Consider the following 19,200-nt stretch of genomic DNA (forward strand, 5'->3'; position numbering starts at 1 on the left):
ATGGATATTAAAATATAACTAAAAGATGCTGGGCACTGTGGCTCACTCCTGTAATCCCAGCACTTTGGGAGGCCAAGGTGGGCAGATCACTTGAGGTCATGAGTTCAAGACGAGCCTGACCAATATGGGGAAACCCTGTCTCTACTAAAAACACAATTTTTTTTTTTTTTTTTTTTTAGATGGAGTCTCACTCTGTCACCAGGCTGGAGTGCAGTGGTGTGATCTTGGCTCACTGCAACCTCTGCCTCCCGATCTCAAGTGATTCTCCTGCCTCAGCCTCCCGAGTAGCTGGGACTACAGGCACGCACCACCACACCCAGCTAATTTTTGTATTTTTAGTAGAGATGGGGTTTCACCATGTTGGTCAGGATGGTCTCAATCTCCTGACTTTGGGATCTGCCTGCCTCGGCCTCCCAAAGTGTTGGGATTACAGGCGTGAGCCACCGCACCCAGCCTTAAAAATACAAAAATTAACTGGGTGTGGTGGCCCGCGCCTGTAATCCCAGGTACTTGGGTGACTGAGGCAGGAGAATCACTTGAACCTGGGAGGCGGAGGCTGCAGTGAGCTGAGATTGTGCCTTGCACTTCAGCCTGGGTGACAGAGTGAGACTCCGTCTCAAAAATAAAAGGTAACTAAAAGTAAATACTTAAAAAAAATTGGAATTCCTCAATCTTGATGAAATATCCTTTTCATGTTTTCTCCCATAGTTAAACAAGGAGTGTTTCCTTCTTTGGGGCAGTAGCTACATAGTATGAGACTTCTAGTAGTGCACTATGCTAATGTAATCACACTTGAATGTTTTTTGAAAACATTTTACATAAAATACACGTCCCAGATGGACTCTATTCTTTAGTTGGTTATCTAGACTTAACGTTTGGATTATGTTTGCTAAATGCGTCAGCCATATCCTAAGTGCTGTGATCCTTGATATCTATTAACCGATGCGACTGGGGGTCATTTTGTGGTTATAAGAGCTAAATGATATTTATGCAAGTGTGTAAACATTAATAACTCAGGGTTTATAGGCATGTTAGAATATTTGGTTATGGCTAGGGAAATGCACATTAGCTATCTAGCACAGATCTAAAAGTGATCTGGGCTACACCTTTCATTTCTGGATTTCTTTCCTCAAGCTTAAAGGGTGTTCTAATTTCATTGTTATCAATCTCAAGATCATTTCACAGTTTCCTGGTAGTTGGGCTTCATGGTGACTTTTTTTTTCCAGGCTCTTTGTTTGGATATGTGGCCTTGTTTGACTTGTCTTTGATTGCTATATATCTGTACCCCTGTTTGCTTTTGCCTGGCTACTGATTCTCAGTGTTTCACTTTGACCTTTGATAAAGCTGTGACTCTGATTCATTTTTAGGGGGATTCACCTGGTTGGAAGAATCTAGCCTTGCCCTGCCAGGCGGCTGCCTTGGTGTTGCTTGCTGGTTGGAATGTATCCATTGAAGGCCTTAGATGTTGGAGCCCTTGCTTCCTAGCTCCTCCTCTTCGTTTGAGGGTACCTCTCTTCTGGTCTAGTGCACAGCCTGGTCTATGTCAATTAGCACGTTCTGCCTGGCTTTTGATGGCATGTTTTTTCCCTCTCACATAGGGTAGCAGGCTTTTTGTATGTTGTAGTGGGTTTTTGATACCCACTGTCATTTTTCTTTTCTTTTTTTGAAACAAGGCTTCACTCTGTCACCCAGGTTGAATGCAGTGGCACGATCACAGCTCCCTGCAGTCTTGAACTCTGGGACTCAGGCAGTTCTCCCACCTCATCCTCCCGAGTAGCTGGGACTACAGGTGTGCACCACCATTCTCAGTTACCTTTTTAAAAAAGTTTTTTGGGTCGGGCCTGGTGGCTCACACCTGTAATCCCAGCACTTTGAGAGGCTGAGGTGGGTAGATCACAAGGTCAGGAGTTCGATACCAGCCTGGCCAACATGGTAAAACCTGCTCTCTATTAAAAATAAAAAAATTAGCTGGGCATGGTGGCGTGCGCCTGTAATCCCAGCTACTCAGGAGGCTGAGGCAGGAGAATCGCTTGAACTCGGGAGGTGTAGGTTGCAGTAAGCTGAGATCGTGCCACTGCACTCCAGCCTGGTGACAGAGCAAGACTCTGTCTCAAAAAAAGAAAAAAAAAAAGTTTTTTGTAGAGACAGAGGCCTCACTATGTTGCCCAGGCCGATCTCGAACTCCCGGACTCAAGCACTCTGCCATCCTCGGCCTCCCAAAGTGCTGGGATTATTATAGGTGTGAGCTACCATGCCCAGGCTTCCCAGTGTCATTCTAATTTGAATTTTTCTAGAATGATTTCTAGAATTTTTCTAGAATGATTATTGTATCCTAAATATTTATAGCATTATGTTCTTTACTTTTTATTGCTTAGAAAAAAATAGTTTAGTGACTACTGGTAATTTGCAAATTAAAGAATTACGTATAAAATTGCTATAGGTGCCTATGATTAAATTCTTTTACCAAGATTTCACTTCTAGAGAACTGAAGAATTTACCAAAGTAAAAATGGTCTAGCTTTATTACTTGGTTTACATAAATAAATAAATCATAGTTAATAGTACAGTATGTTAACAATACTGTATACTCTAAACTACAGATTAGAAAAATATGCACCCTATTTGTCACAATAAATGAAGTGACCAAAGCTATAGTATTTCAAATCTATGACTATTATATATTTTTCTATACCGAATCACTTCTTTTTTTGTTTGTTTGTTTTTGGGAAAGAGTCTGGCTTTGTCGCCCAGGCTGGAGTGCAGTGGTGTGATCTCAGCTCACTGCAACCTCCACCTCCTGGGTTCAAGTGATTCTCGTGCCTCAGCCTCCCCAGTAGCTGAGATTACAGGCATGCACCACCACACCCAGCTAATTTTTGTATTTCAGTAAAGAGTTTCATCATGTTGGCCAGGCTGGTCTTGACCTCCTGGCCTCAAGTGATCTACCTGCCTCAGCCTCCCAAAGTGCTGGGATTACAGGTGTGAGCCATGGTGCCCGGCCTGTACCAAGTAACATTTATTTCTGTGTGCAAGAATATACATGTGCTTGTTACAGAGTTGAGTTTATCATATTCTGTCACCATGTATTTCCCATAAATCTATTAAGTTAAAATCTGTGCCACTTATCGAAGTTTGGTGTGATTACATATATATATATAAACCTATATGATCTTTGAATTCAGAGCCTTGGTGCTAGCCTGAGAGTCTGTGTGTATGAATGCGGATGGCAAAAGTGAGGCATGGATGATTGCTATTTTTTTTCTACCGGAGTGCCATTATTAACAGTTTCTTTTCTGGATAGTTGCTGTGAACACTGTTGTGGGGCTGCTCCCTGTGTATGGCTCTGCCTCAGGACCCACAGAGTCGGCTGGCTCCCAGACCTACTCTGTCTCTGGTTACAAGTCAGTGTCTTATTTACTGGAAGTTAAGAGACAGGGCACTGTTGATTTACGCTGTGCTTCAGCATGCCCTTATTAGTATTTCTTGGTTCTTCCATCAGTGAGTCTCTGATTTCTTCACCAAAAAATAATCTTGCACAGAGTCATGATCCTCCCTGTTTTTACAAAACACTGAGCTTTGGAAAGGGAAATGATTACTCATCACAACTCTAAACACTAGGATAAAATGTTCCTATTTAGATCAATCAGGGGCCAACTTAATTTTCTAATGAACTTTTAGAATTGCTTTTCTGGTCCGCCTTTAGGGACTATGATTATGCCAGCTTTTCTTCTTTTTAATGTTTCTAGAAGTCACAATTTCATCTATGCCAAGAATTAAAGGATCCTTAAACATGTGAAAAAGATGAGAAAGACAGTGGATCATCTTGATGATGATGGTCCTGCAATTTTGCAGAAGGTTGAAAAGGCAATAGATATAACAGATGCATGTTCTTTTTATTGAAATGGACAAGTTAGAGGTCTACATTGAATACACACTGTGTTTAGACTTAATGAACACTTTAAATAAACTTATTCAAAAATTTTTTAATTGACAACCTGTATTGGGAGCTGCATATATTATAGAGATCAAAATTGACATTTCTTGCCCTCTTGGGCTTACACAAAACAATATGTAATCAAATTAAGATAAGTACTGGGTGCACAAGGAAGGAAGACAGGTTGTCTTTAGAGACTGGAGAGGTCGTCCAGAAGTCTGCTCTGAAGAGAAGATGTTGAAAATTAAACCTGCAGTGTTCATCTGAATTAAGCAGGTTGAGAACAGGGTGAAGGAGGCAGGCATAGCAGCATGAACCAATATCCTGAGGCAGGAAAGGGCTGGGTTTGTCAGAGTAACACAAAGGTCGGTGTGCTGGAGCAGACTGAGGAGGCTGAGTGTCTCAAGACAAGGCTTGGCATAAGAGTGGTCAGATGATTCAGGGCCTTATAAACCATGTTAATTTAGTTATTCCAAAGTTCAGAGAGTCGATTAGAAGGAATAAGAAGAGAATTTAGGAGACAGTGTCAGAAGCTTATTGGCTTTAGGTTGGAGGCAAGAGATAACAGTAGCTTGGACTGGGGGTTGACAGTGGAACTGAAGAGATGTGGATGGACTCAAGCTGTATTTAGGAATTAGAACCAACAAAAGTTGATAGAGGGGTTAGATTGTGGTATTAGAAGAAAGGATTCATTTCAGCATCCTGGCATGAACAAGTGAGTGGATGAAAGTGCTTTCCCATAGTTGGGAAAGACTAGAGGCAGAATAGATTTGAGAGAGGAACAACAGTTCAGTTTTCTGATATGTTAAGGTTGAAATGAGTCTGTGAGCTATCTCAGTGGAGATGTTAAGTAGGTGGTTAGATACATAGTATGTGTTTATCTCTTGCTGCATAGTAAATTATTATGAAACTTAGCAGGAAATCTATATTAGTTATCTATTGCTCTGTAACAAGTCACCCCAACATTTGGTGCTTTAAAACAACAAATATTTATTATCTCATGCAGTTTCCTTGGCCAGGAATTGGGGAGTGGCTTAGCTAGGTGATTCCAGTCCAAGGTCTGTCATGAGATTGCACTCAAGATGTTGGCCAGGGTTGCCATCATCTGAAGCTTGACCCAGGCTAGAGGATCTGATTCCAAGATGGCTTATGTACATGACTTTTGGCAGAAGGTCTCAGTTCCCTGCTGGCTCTTGGTGGAAGGCCACAGTTTCTCGCCACATGAACCTCTCTCTAGGGCTGCTTGAGTGTCTTCATGACATGGCAGTGAGCTTCTCCTAGAGTGAGAGATATGAAAGAATGCAAGGGGGAAGCTGTAATACCTTTAGTCTCAGAAGTTCCACATCATCACTTCTGCCATATTCTATTCCATAGAATTCTGTAGAAGTGAGTCACCAATTTCAGCCCATACTCAGTGGGTGGGGAATTAAGCCCCTCACTTAAATGGACAGCCACCAAACTGATTTGTGAATGTATTTTAAAACCACCACACATGATTTTGTAATTCAGAAGAAAGGTTTGGGCTGGAAATAAGACATCAGGAGTTTTGCGCATAGATGCTGTGGAGTGAGTAGATGAGTGACCACTTAGTAAAAGAGAGAAGAGGTCCAAGACTGATCCTTTAGGAAATCTGACTTATAGAGGATCTGCTGTGTAGGATTGGAGGAGAAAGAAGAAATGGAATCTGGGAAGATGAAAAGAATTTTTCAGGCAGGGAGTGTTCTACTCAGTGGAAGCCTACTGGAATGTGTATTTGATTTTCATTTTTAAGAATTTATTCTCTAAATGAATGAAGAACGAATAAATAAATGTCATGTATATGTTCAAAATTTTAATTCTAAGTATGGTTATTATTGAAATGCTTATAAAATTAAGAGCAGAAATCAGCATTAGGAATGCATAATACCAGGCTGGGAGGTATTGTTAAAATTATTTAATGTCCAGACAATAAAATACCTATGAAGCTTTAAAATGACATTATTAAAGAATGTGCACTTAATAAAAACAGATTTATAATGTATTTTAAATAAATATAAAATACTATGTAAGGAAGAAGCAGACAAAAATGTCTAGGAGGATATATATAAACCTGTTAATACTGGTTATCTCTGGGCAGAGGGAAAATGGGTGATTTAAATTTCTTTCATTTGGTTTGTCTAAATCTTCCCTAATAAATGGGAATTGCTTTTGTAATAAAATGTTTGAAAATATCCCCTCCCAAAATAAAGAAAAATAATGAAAATAATTATACTCGAAACTCAACTGAGGGGCCCAGCATGGTGGCTCACGCTTGCAACCCCAGTACCTTGAGAGTCTGAGGTGGGATGGTTGCTTGAGGTCAGGAGTTTGAGATCAGCCTGGGCAACATAGCAAGACTCCATCTCTAAAATAATTTTTTAAAAAATTATCTGGGCTTGGTGGCTCATGTCTGTAGTCTGAGCTACTCAGGAGGCTGAGGTGGGAGGATTGCTTGCGCCCAAGTCAAAGCTACAGTGAGCTATGATTGGGCCATTGCACTCCAGCCTGGAACCTCAAAAAAGAAAAAAAAAAAAACTTGATTGAGAAAAATTAAAGTAGGAAATTTGGCTCTGAACTTCCTGGCAGCCAAGACAAAGTGATACAAAGAAGATCTCTGATCTTTGTCAAGACAGCCTTCATTATGCCTGGTCCCCAAAGTGAGCAGAAGTGAGGCAGGCACCTTGCCCTCTAAAGCAATTTCTTTCTTTCTTTTTTTTTTTTTCTGTGGAAGGATTTCTTTTTTAAACTTTTAAGTTGAGGGGTACATGTGCAGGTTTGTTACATAGGTCAATATATATCACAGGATGGGGGTTTCTTTACAGATTATTTCATCATCCGGGTATTAAGCCTAGTATCCATTAGTTATTTTTCCTGATTGTTTCCCTCCTCCCAACCTCCACACTCCAATAGACACCAGTGTATATTGTTCCCTGCTATATGTCCATGTGTTTTCATCATTTAGCTGCCACTTAAAAGTGAGAAATGTGGTATTTGGCTTTCTGTTCCTGTGTTAGTTTGCTAAGTATAATGGCCTCCAGCTCTATCCATGTCCCTATCCATGTCCCTGCAAACAACATGATCTCATTCCTTTTTATGGCTGCATAGTATTCCATAGTGTATATGTGCCACATTTTCTTTATCCAGTCTATCACTAATGGGCATTTAGGTTGATTCCAAGTCTTTGTAACTGTGAATAGTGCTGCAGTGTCTTTGTAACAGAACAATTTATATTCCTTTGGGTATATAGCTTGATATGGCTTGTCTGTGTCTCCACCCAAATCTCTTCTTGAATTCCCAGATGTTAAAGGAGGGACCCAGTGGGAGTAATTGAATCATGGGGGCAAGTCTTTCCTGTGTGGTTCTTGTGATAGTGAGTAAGTCTCATGAGATCTGATGGTTTTATAAAGAGGCATTTCCCTGCACAAGCTCTCTCTTTGCCTACTGCCATTCATGTAAGATGTGATTTGCTCCTCCTTGCCTTCCACCATGATTACGAGGCTTCCCCAGCCACATGGAACTGTAAGTCCATTAAACCTCTTTCTTTTGTAAATTGCCCAGTCTTGGGGTATATCTTTATCAGCAGTGTGAAAACAGACTAATACATACCCAGTAATGGGATTGCTGAGTCAAATAGTATTTCTGTCTTTAGGTCTTTGAGGAATTGCTATGTTGTCTTCCACAATACTTGAACTAATTTACACTCCCACCAACAGTGTGTAAGCATTCCTTTTTTTCTTCAACTTTGTTAGCATCTGTTATTTTTTGCCTTTTTAATACTAGCCATTCTGACTGGTGTGAAATGGTATATCATTGTGTTTTTGGTTGGCATTTCTCTAATAATCAGTGATGTTGAGCTTTTTAAAGTATGCTTGTTGGCCACATGTATGTCTTCTTTTATTTAAAGCAATTTCACATAAACTACAGAGACATTCTTAAATCTTGGGAAAAACAGAGGGCATACTTTTAAATGTAGGTTCTGTGAAGGCAGTTGTGTGGGCACAGGGTGGATTCCTATATGTGGCTTAGGTAAGCTTTGTGATGATGTGGTGTGACAAAGTGGTAAAGTTTTTAGTATCTTGAGAATACAGCAGTTGGTATTCCCTTAGACCAGATTCCTTCACATCTCTGGATGACTGGGCCCCATCTGATTCCTTAAGCCTGGCTGGAGTCAAGGAGTCTGTATTCTAAGACAGTTGTCCAGGGGATTCTGATGTTTTGCTTTATCGGGGAATTTGTGCAGTCTGCTATTCTTTTTGACCATGATGACAGTTGGGTTTTATTGAGAATTAACCATGTGGCTCTTGCCGCATGCTGATTATTATCTTTAATTCTCATAACAATTGTTTAAGGGTTGTAATTTTACCCCCTTTGTATATAGGAGAAAAATAAATTGTTCAAGACATAAAGCAGTCAAAAAGCAGTTCAATAAAGTAGTTGGGAGCTGGGTTTTACCTTATAAGGCTGTTGGGATTAAATGAGATAATGTGTACAAAGTAGTTAGCCCTGTGTCTGGCACATAGAAAGCATTTAATAAATGTCAGTTTTATTATGAGAAAACATGATTTATGGATGGATGCTCTGATAGCATCCTTAGTGCATGCATCTCACTATTCCAGTCATCTGTCCTTCAGTGTTACATCTTAGATCGGAGTTATAGGACATGTGACTGGGGACTGTTGCATTTCAGGCTTATTTTATCTTATTTTCTTTCATGACACAGGGTCTCACTCTGTCACCCAGGCTGAAGTGCAGTGATATGATCATGACTCACTGCAGCCTCGAACTCTTGGGTTCGAGCGATCCTCCCACCCCACCCTCCCAAGTAGCTGGGACCACAAGCATATGCCACAATGCCCAGCTAATTTTTGTACTTTTTGTAGAGACAGGGTTTCACTATTTTGCCCAGGCTGGTCTCGAACTTCTGGGCTCAAGCGATCCATTTGCCTCGGCCTCCCAAAGTGTTGGGATTGCAGACATGAGTCATTGCGCCCAGCCCATTTCAGCCTTATTAACATTCCTTTTACAGATCTGGAACATCCAACTCCAACTTGTAGACCAGAAATATTCCTGAATTTCTTTCCTCAGACTCATCTCAGTGGTGCCAGATTGAGTGAGGATTGAGTTTAGCTGCAAGTAAGAGAAACCCTTTTACTAAAGATTAATTAAGAAAGAACTCATTTTTCTCAAGTAAGCTTCAGTCTGTAGGTAGGCAACCCAGGGCTAGTTACCTGCTCAGGGAAACTGGAAGCTTCTGTCTTCCTGGAGGAAGCGGAAAGGCCCAGGGCAAGATGTTCATGCCAGCCAAGTCTGTTAATTTTTATCAGGGAACTGATAGTTCTCCTGGGTCTTCCACCCAATATACTTCTCCCCTCCTCTGGGCAGAATTGGGCCAAATGGTTATCTCTAGTTGCAAGGCGAGGCAAATATTTTAACTGGCCGCCTTGCTACAGGGGAAAAAATGGGATTAATCTTGTAAGTGAGAAGGAGAGAAAGGACGCTTGAGTAGGCAACTAGGATTGTCTACCATAGTGAGTTTCAGCAAATAGTTCTCTCTTAAATACCACGTCTAGAGGCATGGTCATAGTGAAAACAATCTGATTCTAGAATTCAGGTTACCTGTAATTATATTCTGAAAGAATGATAGGTTGAAAATATGAGTTTTAAAAGACAAAATTGGAACCAAGTACAGTTTCTCCATTTGTCTTATTGGGGAATATATGAAAAGTTGAGATAAATTCATCTCTTTTCTTGAAAAAAAATCACACGTTAAATGGACATGAAAAATGTTTATTGCATATGTTTTTTTCTCTATGTTTTATTTCAGTAAAATATAGATAACATAAAATTTATTATTTTAGCCATTTTAAGTGTATGTACATCTTGTTATGTAACCATCACTACCATCCTTCTCCCAAATTCTTTTCTTATTGAACAACTGAAAATGTATACCCATTAAACCAGGGGTCCCCAAGCCCTGAGCCACAGATCGCTACCAGTCTGTGGCCTGTTAGGAGCCAAGCCACATAGCAGGAGGTGAGTGGTGGGTGATCGAGCATTACCTCCTGAGCTCTGCCTCCTGTCAGATCAACAGCGGCATTAGATTCTCATAGGAACACGAACCCTATTGTGAACTGGGCATGTGAGGGATGTAGATTGTACATTCCTTATTAGAATCTAATGCCCGATGATCTGTGGTAAAACAGTTTCATCCCGAAACCACTCCTCTACTGCCTCCCACACTGTCCGCTCGTGGAAAAATTGTCTTTCACAAAACTGGTCTCTTTTTGGTGCCAAAAAGGTTAGGGACTACTGCATTGAACAACAACTCCTCACTCCCCTCTCCTCCTAGCCCTTGGCAGCCACCATTTTACTTTCGCTATTCTAGGTACCTCATGTGAGTGGACTCATACCGTAGTTTTCTTTATGTGACTGGCTGTGTCACTTAGCATACTGTCCTCCATGTTCATCTATGTTGTAGCATGTGTCAGAATTTCCTTTCCTTCAAGGCTGGTTATTATTCCATTTTATGTAAATACCACATTTTGCTAATTAATTGATCTCTTGGTGGACACTGGGTTGCTTCCATCTTTTAGGTTTTGTGAATCGCGTTCCTATTAACATGATGTACAAATATATCTGAGATTCTGCTTTCAGTGCTTTTGGTTATATCATTGCATATGCTTTCTCCTCAGATCCTGTTTCTCCTTGACAGAACCCTAGATAATGGTGGTTAGCTTATTCTTGTCTTGAGGGAAATGCTAAAGTTTTGAGGAAAGATCATTCATCCAAATTTTTGTTTGATTCATTCTTGCTAACCTCCAAGAAAAATTTGTGATCATTGGTTATATTCTATACAATCCATAGGCTCAGGGAAGGGAAGTAATTCTAGTGTTCCTAAAAGATGCCATTGCGGTGCTGCAATGCAGAAAAATGCTGGGTTTTGGGGTGTCATTAGGAAAGAAACAAGAAAGAAAACAGAGAACATTATCCTTCTTTTACAAAGCCATGTTGACTGTGCACATGGATTACGATCTGAGATTCTGGTCTCCTACTTAACTGATTTACCAGTGGAAGGTATTCTGGTGAAGGCAACCCAAGTCCAGAAGCGAATGCATTTGTTCCTTTTGCAAAACTGACTCAAGTGATCAGCACTCTTCACTCTAAAAAGATGAAAGTGGAAAGAAGACATACTTACCAGCTCTAAGCTTAATTATTTCAGAAAAGCAAACATAAACTTATTCTTCCAGCCTTCAACTGTTATCTGGACTTTCTCATGCTTAAAAGACCAGCACATGTTCAAGACAAATGAGAGGAAGAGCTATTTTACACTGAAGATATAATTAGCAAGTTTGCAGTACCCAGTGATAGTATAGACTAAATTTACAAATTTTTTCTTTTAAAGGCAAATAAATGTCAGACTCACAGTAGACTGTTAAATAAAGATAGTGCTGATTTGGGGCAAAATGCATTTTTTTTTTTTTTTTTTTTGAGACAGTCTTGCTCTTTCAGCTCAGGCTTGAGTGCAGAGGTGTGATCTCGGCTCAGTGCAACCTCTGCCTCCTATGTTCAAGTGATTCTCCTGCCTCAGCCTCCTAAGTAGCTGGGATTACAAGCGCACACCATGACGCCCGGCTAATTTTTGTTTTTTCAGTAGAAACAAGGTTTAACCATGTTGACCAGGCTGGTCTCGAACTTTTGACTTCAGGTGATCTGTCTGCCTCAGCCTCCCAAAGTGCTAGGATTACAGGCATGAGCCACTGCGCCCAGCCCAGAACCCTAATTTTTAACAGTTACAGGAAGTTAACATGATCATCAGGAAGGGGAGTGGCCTGTAAATGAAGTTTCTTGCACTTTTGCTCAGGTAATGGATTTTATCTGACCCCCTTGTCCAACCCTACCTGAATAAGCTTTTTAATTAAAAAATGCATTAGTAAGGCTGGGAGCAGTGGCTCATGCTTGTAATCCCAGCACTTTGTGTGGTGTAGGCGGGCGGATTGCTCGAGCCCCGGAGTTTGAGACCAGCCAGGGCAAGATAACAAAACCTCGTGTCTACAGAAAAATACAAAAATTAGCCAGGCATGTTGGCGTATGCCCTCCAGGTACCTGGGAGGCAAAGGTAGGAGAATCACTTGAGCCTGGGAAGTGAAGGCTGCAGTGAGCCATGATCATACTACTGCACTCAAGCCTAAGTGACAGAGTGAGACTTTGTCTCAAACAAAAAGTATTAGTAGTTTATGTGAACTTTTTCATAGTTATGAAAATTAAAAATAAGAATATGCATTTTTCAATATGAGACTAACCTTTCAATTCTTGTATTTATTAACTTTCAATTTATACCCTTTGAGGCAAAGAGTTCTGTGCTTTATGGGCCAATTTTTAAACTGTGAAGTCCATGGGAACAAATTTTTAGCCCTGAGTTTTGAAGGGGAATGCAGTGTTCCTTTCTGACTTGTTTTTCCTGCTTATTATAAATATTTTTCTTGGACAAAGGATTGTATTTTAGCGGACATGCAATTTTACAAATTTAATTATTAAAATGACTCTTCTTCCTTTTTTTATGAATTCACATTTTGTTTTTAACTTGTCATGGTGGATATTAAAACCAAATAAAGACAAAATTTTGTCCAAATAAAGACAAAAAAACTCAATATAAAAAAACCCCAAAACCACTTCTGAAATACTCCATTTTTTCTTGTTTAAAAGAATGCTATTTATAGTAGTAGTTGGCATTTCATCAAAGTACATAAGCAAAGGACAGATACTCCTCATTTTTTCCCAAGTTTCTATTCTTTTTCTGAAAGTGAATAAAATATTAGACTTTGGAGAAAGTCTAGGTAGTTTGGTGTGATCTGTTGGTAGCATTTTGCTTTGCCTTAATCTTCTATTTTTTTCTTCCCATTTTATTTATTTATTTTTTCGAGATGGAGTCTCACTCACTTTGTCACCCAGGCTAGAGTGCAGTGGCGCGATCTCGGCTCACTGCAACCTCCGCCTCTTGGGTTCAAGCGATTCTCATGTCTCAGCCTCCTGCATAGTGGAAATTACAGGTACATGCCACCACGCCTGGCTAATTTTTGTATTTTTAGTAGAGATGGTGTTTCACCATATTGTCCAGGTCTTGAACTCCTGACCTTAAGTGATCACCCTGCCTTGGCCTCCCAAAGTGCTGAGATTACAGGCGTGAGCCACTGCGCCCGGGCTTCTTACCATGTTAATAACTAATTATTTTGTCTTAAAATACTTGAATTTATTGCAAAAAGGGTATTTTAAATGATTCAGTTCCCTCTTCCATGGTGTTTCTGTAGTGAATAGACTGGAAGCTGGGAAGAAAGTGACCTCCATAAACACAGTTATTTACATTAATTCTCTCTCTGAAGAGAGAATTAGTTCCAAGTGGAAAACCCACTGGACAGGCAGGTGCAAATAAAGCAGTGTAACCTGGCAAGTTTCAGTTTTAGAAATATGTGGGCTTTATCCAGTTTAGGAGCTTAGCTCATGGTACATTTCTCTCTCCCATCCTTTGGGATTTGGGAGCTCTTTTTGTTTTTGGTTGAGTGTTGGCATCTGCAGTATCTTCCTTCCTCCTAGATCCTTCCTGTCTGCATGTAACTACAGATATGCAGAAGTCTCCCTTATTCTCACCATCCTCCACCAAAGCAGACAGACTTGCAGACAGACAGATCTTGTGTCAGCCCAGTTTATTTTTTAGCTGACAAATTCTCTTCCTTTCCTACTCGTCTTCATTAAAGTGGAGAAAAATACACCTTTTACAAGATGAGTGCATTAAAGAAAAAATGTTACAGAAGGTATTACATATTTATTACAAACTTAGAAAATATGGCTAACAAATAATAGAATATAAGAGTCAGAATCTTCTAATTTACAGATAGAGTGTTAACATTTTGGCTCTTGGCTTTCTGTCATACGTACACATATGTATAAATGAAGCACTGTGTATATTCTTTAATGACCTGCTTTATCACCCCTTAATACATGGTGAAAATCCTTCCATGTCTTTACATATTCATTATATGTACCTTAATATCATTTTTTTAACCTTTTGTTTTTTCTTTTTAGAAACAGGGTCTTGCTCTCTTGCCCCGCTGGAGTACAGTGGCACAACCATAGCTCACTCCAGCCTCAAACTCCTGGGTTCAAGCAATTGTCCCACCCTAGCCTCCAGAGTAGCTGAGACTACAGGTGTGGCCCATCATGCCTGGCTTATTTATTTATTTATTTATTTATTTATTTATGACAGGATGTCACTTGCCCAAGCTGGAGTGCAGTGGTGCGATCACGGTTCACTGTAGCCTCCACCTCCCCAGATTCAGGTGATCTTCCCACGTCAGCCACTTGAGTAGCTGGGACCATAGCGTGCGCTACCATGCCTGGCTACGTTTTGTATTATTTTGTAGAGATGAGGTTTTGCCATGTTGCCCAGGCTGGTGGCTCAAGCAATCCACCCACCTGGGCCTCCCAAAGTGCTAGGATTACATGCATGAGCCACCTTGCCCTGCCTGCTAGTATCCTTTTTAATGGTTGTCTTTATGCATGAAAATATACTTTTAAACAGTTCTCATGGATGGACACTGGGAAAGCTAGCCCCCTGTGAGAGTTTGAGCTCCTTAGTGTGAAGACGCTCTCCTGTCAGTTCTAACGTTGCATTTTCCTGGTATGAATCCTGAATATCTGACAGAGGTCTCAGTTAACTTAGAAAGTTTATTTTGCCAAGGTTGAGGGCGTGCACTTGTGACACAGCCTCAGGAGGTCCTGACAACGTGTTCCCAAGGTGGTCAGAGCACAGTGTGGTTTTATACATTTTGGGGAGACATGAGATATCAGTCAGCATATGTAAGATGAACATTGGCTTGGTCCGGAAAGGCGGGACAACTCAAAGTGAGGAGGGGGCTTCCAGGTCATAGGTTAATAAGAGACAAATGGTTGCATGCTTTTGAATATCTGATTAGCCTCTCCGAAGGAGGCAATCAGATATGCATTTATCTCAGTGAGCAGAGGGGTGACTGAATAGAATGGGAGGCAAGTTTGCCCTAAGCATTTCCCAGCTTGACTTTTCTCTTTAGCTTAGTGATTTTTGGGGCCCCAAGATTTATTTTCCTTTCACACTGGGCTTCCTTGATAAGTTCACCTGAGTATCCTGCTAATCTCTCACATTTTTTGGTGCAAAGAGGAATTTCTTTCCTTAATCAATTTCTTCCTGTGCTTAAAAGTTTTTTTCACACTTTTTATTTTTTAATGGAGAGACACCATCTTTTAAGTTACCAAAGTTTTAGAAGTTTTTGCACTTCCGTTTCCCCTTCATTACTCTTTTTTTTCTCCTGAGATGAGATCTGGCTCTGTCGCCCAGGCTGGAGTGCAGTGGCATGATCTCGGCTCGCTGCAACCTCTGTCTCCCAAGTTCAAGCGATTCTCCTGCCTCAGCCTCCTGAGTAGCTGGGATTGCAGGTGCTCGCCACTACGCCCAGGTAATTTTTGTATTTTTGGTAGAGACAGGGTTTTGCCATGTTGGCCAGGCTGGTCTTGAACTCCTGACCTCGGATGATCCACCCATCTCGGCCTCCCCAAGTGCTGGGACTACAGGCGTAAGCCACTGTGCCTGTCCTGTCCTTCATTACTCTTATAATAATTCAGTAGTCCAGTCCCAGCATGAGGGTGGGGGACTTGGAGTAATATTGGTCAAAGAATATAGTTTGACACGAGCAATAACTTCAAGAGATCTATGGTACAAGGTGATGATTATAGTTAATAACAATTTGGTGTATATTTGAAAATAGCATAGAGAGCAGATTTTAAGTGTTCTTATCACAAATAAATGGTAAATATGTGAGGCAAAAGCACTAATAAATAAAATTTTGCCTCTTAAGAGCCATAGAGTCTAATTGAGAATAGAATGGGAGGCAGGTTGTATAATAATGATCATGCCCACCCACCTCACCAAGTCCTAGCAGCAACCTTCTCTCTTCAGTTCAATACCCATTGTGTCCATCTCCCCCTTTCTTGTCTCATTACTCCTCTACTCTTTCAGGCTCTCTGATGTCTAGCACGGGCAATTCTAATAAGCCTCAAACTGGCTTACTTTCTTCCGGCCTCCCTCCCCACAAGTCCATTTTTCATGTTAATCTCACTAAAGCACCCTTCTGATCATGTCACGCTCTTGCTCAGGAAAAGCCAATGGCCCACACTGCCTGCTCATTTAACCCCTTGCTGTGGCCTTCAAAGTCCTCTTCAATTTAAATGCAGCCTGTTTGAAAATTCAGTGGCATCACAGCTCTGATCAAAAACCATCTAGCCAAAGGAACCTCTTCACAGTTGTGTCTGCATCATGTTGTTAGGACTTTGCTGTAGCTGTTCTCTCTTCTACAAATGGCTTTCTAACAATTTTTACATGCCTCAAACATAGTAATTCAAGGCCTAGCTCAAATGCAACCTGTTTGTCAAATCTTTCCCTGATCCATTTCTCATCCCCATCAAGACATATTTTTCTATGAATTTATGAATGTATCTGTACCTGATATATTAGTTATAATTTTCTGTTGTCTTAGTCCCTTCCCCAACCACCCCAGGCCGCCGGACCACAGCTTCCTTGAAAGCAACATCTGGATCTCTTTTGGGACTGACACATATTAGATGCTCTGTAAATGTTATTATTTCTTTGTACAATGTTTTTCACAAAATGGTTGTACAACTAATTTTTATTAAATGACTAGAAAATATAAAACTTAAGACAACGAACATAACAAAGAGTTTGAAATAGTCCCAGTTCTTTTTTTTTTATTTTTTTTGACACAAGGTCTTACTCAGTCACCTAGGCTGGAATGCAGTGGTGCATTCACGATTCCCTGCAGCCTCAAACTCCTGGGCTCGAGCAATCCTTCCACCTCAGCCTCCTGAATAAGTGGTACTACAGGCATGTACCAACACACCTGGATACTTTTTTGATTTTTTGTAGAGACGGAGTCTCCCTGTGTTACCCAGGCTGATCTTGAACTCCTGAGCTCAAGGGATCCTCCCTGGATGGCCTCCCAAAGGGCTGAGATTACAGGTGTGAGTCACTTGCCTGGCCCCCAGTTCTTATTATGTCCGTTGATTTGACTAGAAGTATTACAAAATGACATAAGACAATTTGAAAAACAGTTCATACAGCCTGCATTATAAAGTTGGTAAGGTAAGCTGCAGCTCTGTGTCTTTTTTTTTTTTTTTTTTTTTTTGAGATGGAGTCTTGCTCTGCCACCCAGGCTGGAGTACAGTGGCTCCATCTCGGCTCACTGCAAGCTCCGCCTCCCAGGTTCACACCATTCTCCTGCCTCAGCCTCCCGAGTAGCTGGGACTACAGGCATGCACCACCACATCCATCTAATTTTTGTATTTTTAGTAGAGACAGGGTTTCACCATGTTAGCCGGGATGGTCTCGATCTCCTGACCTTGTGATCCGCCCGCCTCGGCCTACCAAAGTGCTGGGATTACAGGCGTGAGCCCCTGCGCCCGGCAGCTCTGTGTCCTTTTGAAGGTCAGTTAAAGTAAATGCAGCAATATTCTAGAGCTGTATAATTTGGTGCATTGTGTGCTGAGTTCCTGAACTGTAGATCGTCTGAATTGAGATGATGCTGTAATTGTAATATACACCCAGGATTTCAAAGGCTTAGTAAGAAATAAAGACTATAAAATGTATTTTCAAGATGTTTTAAAATATTGAATATATGTTGAAATGATAATGTTTTGGAGATATTGGGTTAAATAGCGCATATTACTAAGAATTCATTTTACCTGTTTTTTAATGCAGCTTTTAAATTTATGTATGTGATTGCATTATATTTTTATTAGACAATATTGTCTTAGGGAGAAGATTTAGTCTTATAATCAGCAGCAGATAACTAAAATCCTCCAGCCAATGGCTGAACATAGGACCTTTAGGGATCTAGCCTCCCAGACTCACTAGATTTTCATATTCTGTTTAATCAATGGTGGGGCATGTCTAGAAAATATTTTGACCAATCCTTGTTCATTGAATAACACTAAAGTCACCAGTAGGAGGATACTTCTAACATTCTAATTATGCCAATTATTAAGCCACAGTAAAAGCACATTTCTCACATTCATTAGATTATTTAACAAAGTCTCTGGTGTTGATGAAAATAAAGATAACTGACGCCTTTTCAGTGGCCCATTCTGGAGTTTAGCCTTTCTAATTAAATTATAGCTGAACTTCTCTGGAATGTTATACTGGGTTGGGACAAATGTGAGCCTCTAGTGTGGTTTGCACACTAGAATATGTGTGTCTTACTGTGACCGTGGCAAGCTTTTCTAGTGGTTAAGGCACTCAAGATAGCAACCTAGCTGTCTCCTTTCTTAGCTTTTCTTTCATAATTCTTCTTTTCCACTTTATAAAAGAAAGTCATACCTCTCACTCTCCCCAAACTTTACTGTGCTGCATTGCTGTGAGATATCAAACAAGAGGACAATTTAAGAATGCAAAACAAGGAACACTCCTTAAAAAATTTTTTAAATGACTGGTGCCTTGTTGTATCCAGGGCAAGGCTTTGTGTCCAGCTGCCTGCCATCCATCCATCCATCCATCCATCCATCCATCCATCCATCCATCCATTCCTCTATCTTAGAATGAGAATTCTGAAGTGAGATGTTATTTGGAAACACCTGTAACATGGTTTTTAAATCCAAAACCAAGTCAGACTCCTCTTGTCAGAAAATAAATCTGCTTTGGCTGATTAGTTTGACAGTGAGGACGACTTTTGCTAATTAGGTACCAGAGGAGGCATTTTCTAATTAATTGAATGAGCTAAATTTGCAACTCCTTAACAACATGCTAGAAATTACATCTTTTTTGACGATTTAAATTTATGATAAATATCAATTGTCAACTTTAAAATGTGCACAGAAATTCTTTTAGAGGTTCATGAACAAGAGTGTTTGAAGCTTCTGACTTAAACTAGTTTAACACAAGCATATTACACTTTGTATGTTGAAAGCTTTTAAAGTATATTATAGACATTATATAGGAAGTTTTAAGAAGAGAAACAAAAGATGGAAAAAGACAATCCAGAAGAGAAATGGTAGAAAGAGACTGACCCATATGGTGCAAGGGGCCCAGACTGGTACAGTAGGCAGACTCTGTGGCTGAGAATTCCAAGATGGCGGCCTGTGTCACGACAGGTCCAGAGAAGGGTGTTGAAAAAGAATATTCAACGATGCATGACGGAGGGAGGTTTCAATGTT

The 19,200-nt window shown here is 40.4% G+C and overlaps 1 protein-coding gene across 8 annotated transcripts in view; it reads left to right on the forward strand.

The window, feature by feature from the left end:
- LOC105465799 (utrophin) overlaps positions 1-19,200 on the forward strand; it is a 579,736-nt gene that overhangs the window by 87,077 nt on the left and 473,459 nt on the right. The window lies entirely within an intron of this gene.

Source organism: Macaca nemestrina, chromosome 5 (assembly GCF_043159975.1).
Source record: "Macaca nemestrina isolate mMacNem1 chromosome 5, mMacNem.hap1, whole genome shotgun sequence".
NCBI classification, from domain to species: domain Eukaryota; kingdom Metazoa; phylum Chordata; class Mammalia; order Primates; family Cercopithecidae; genus Macaca; species Macaca nemestrina.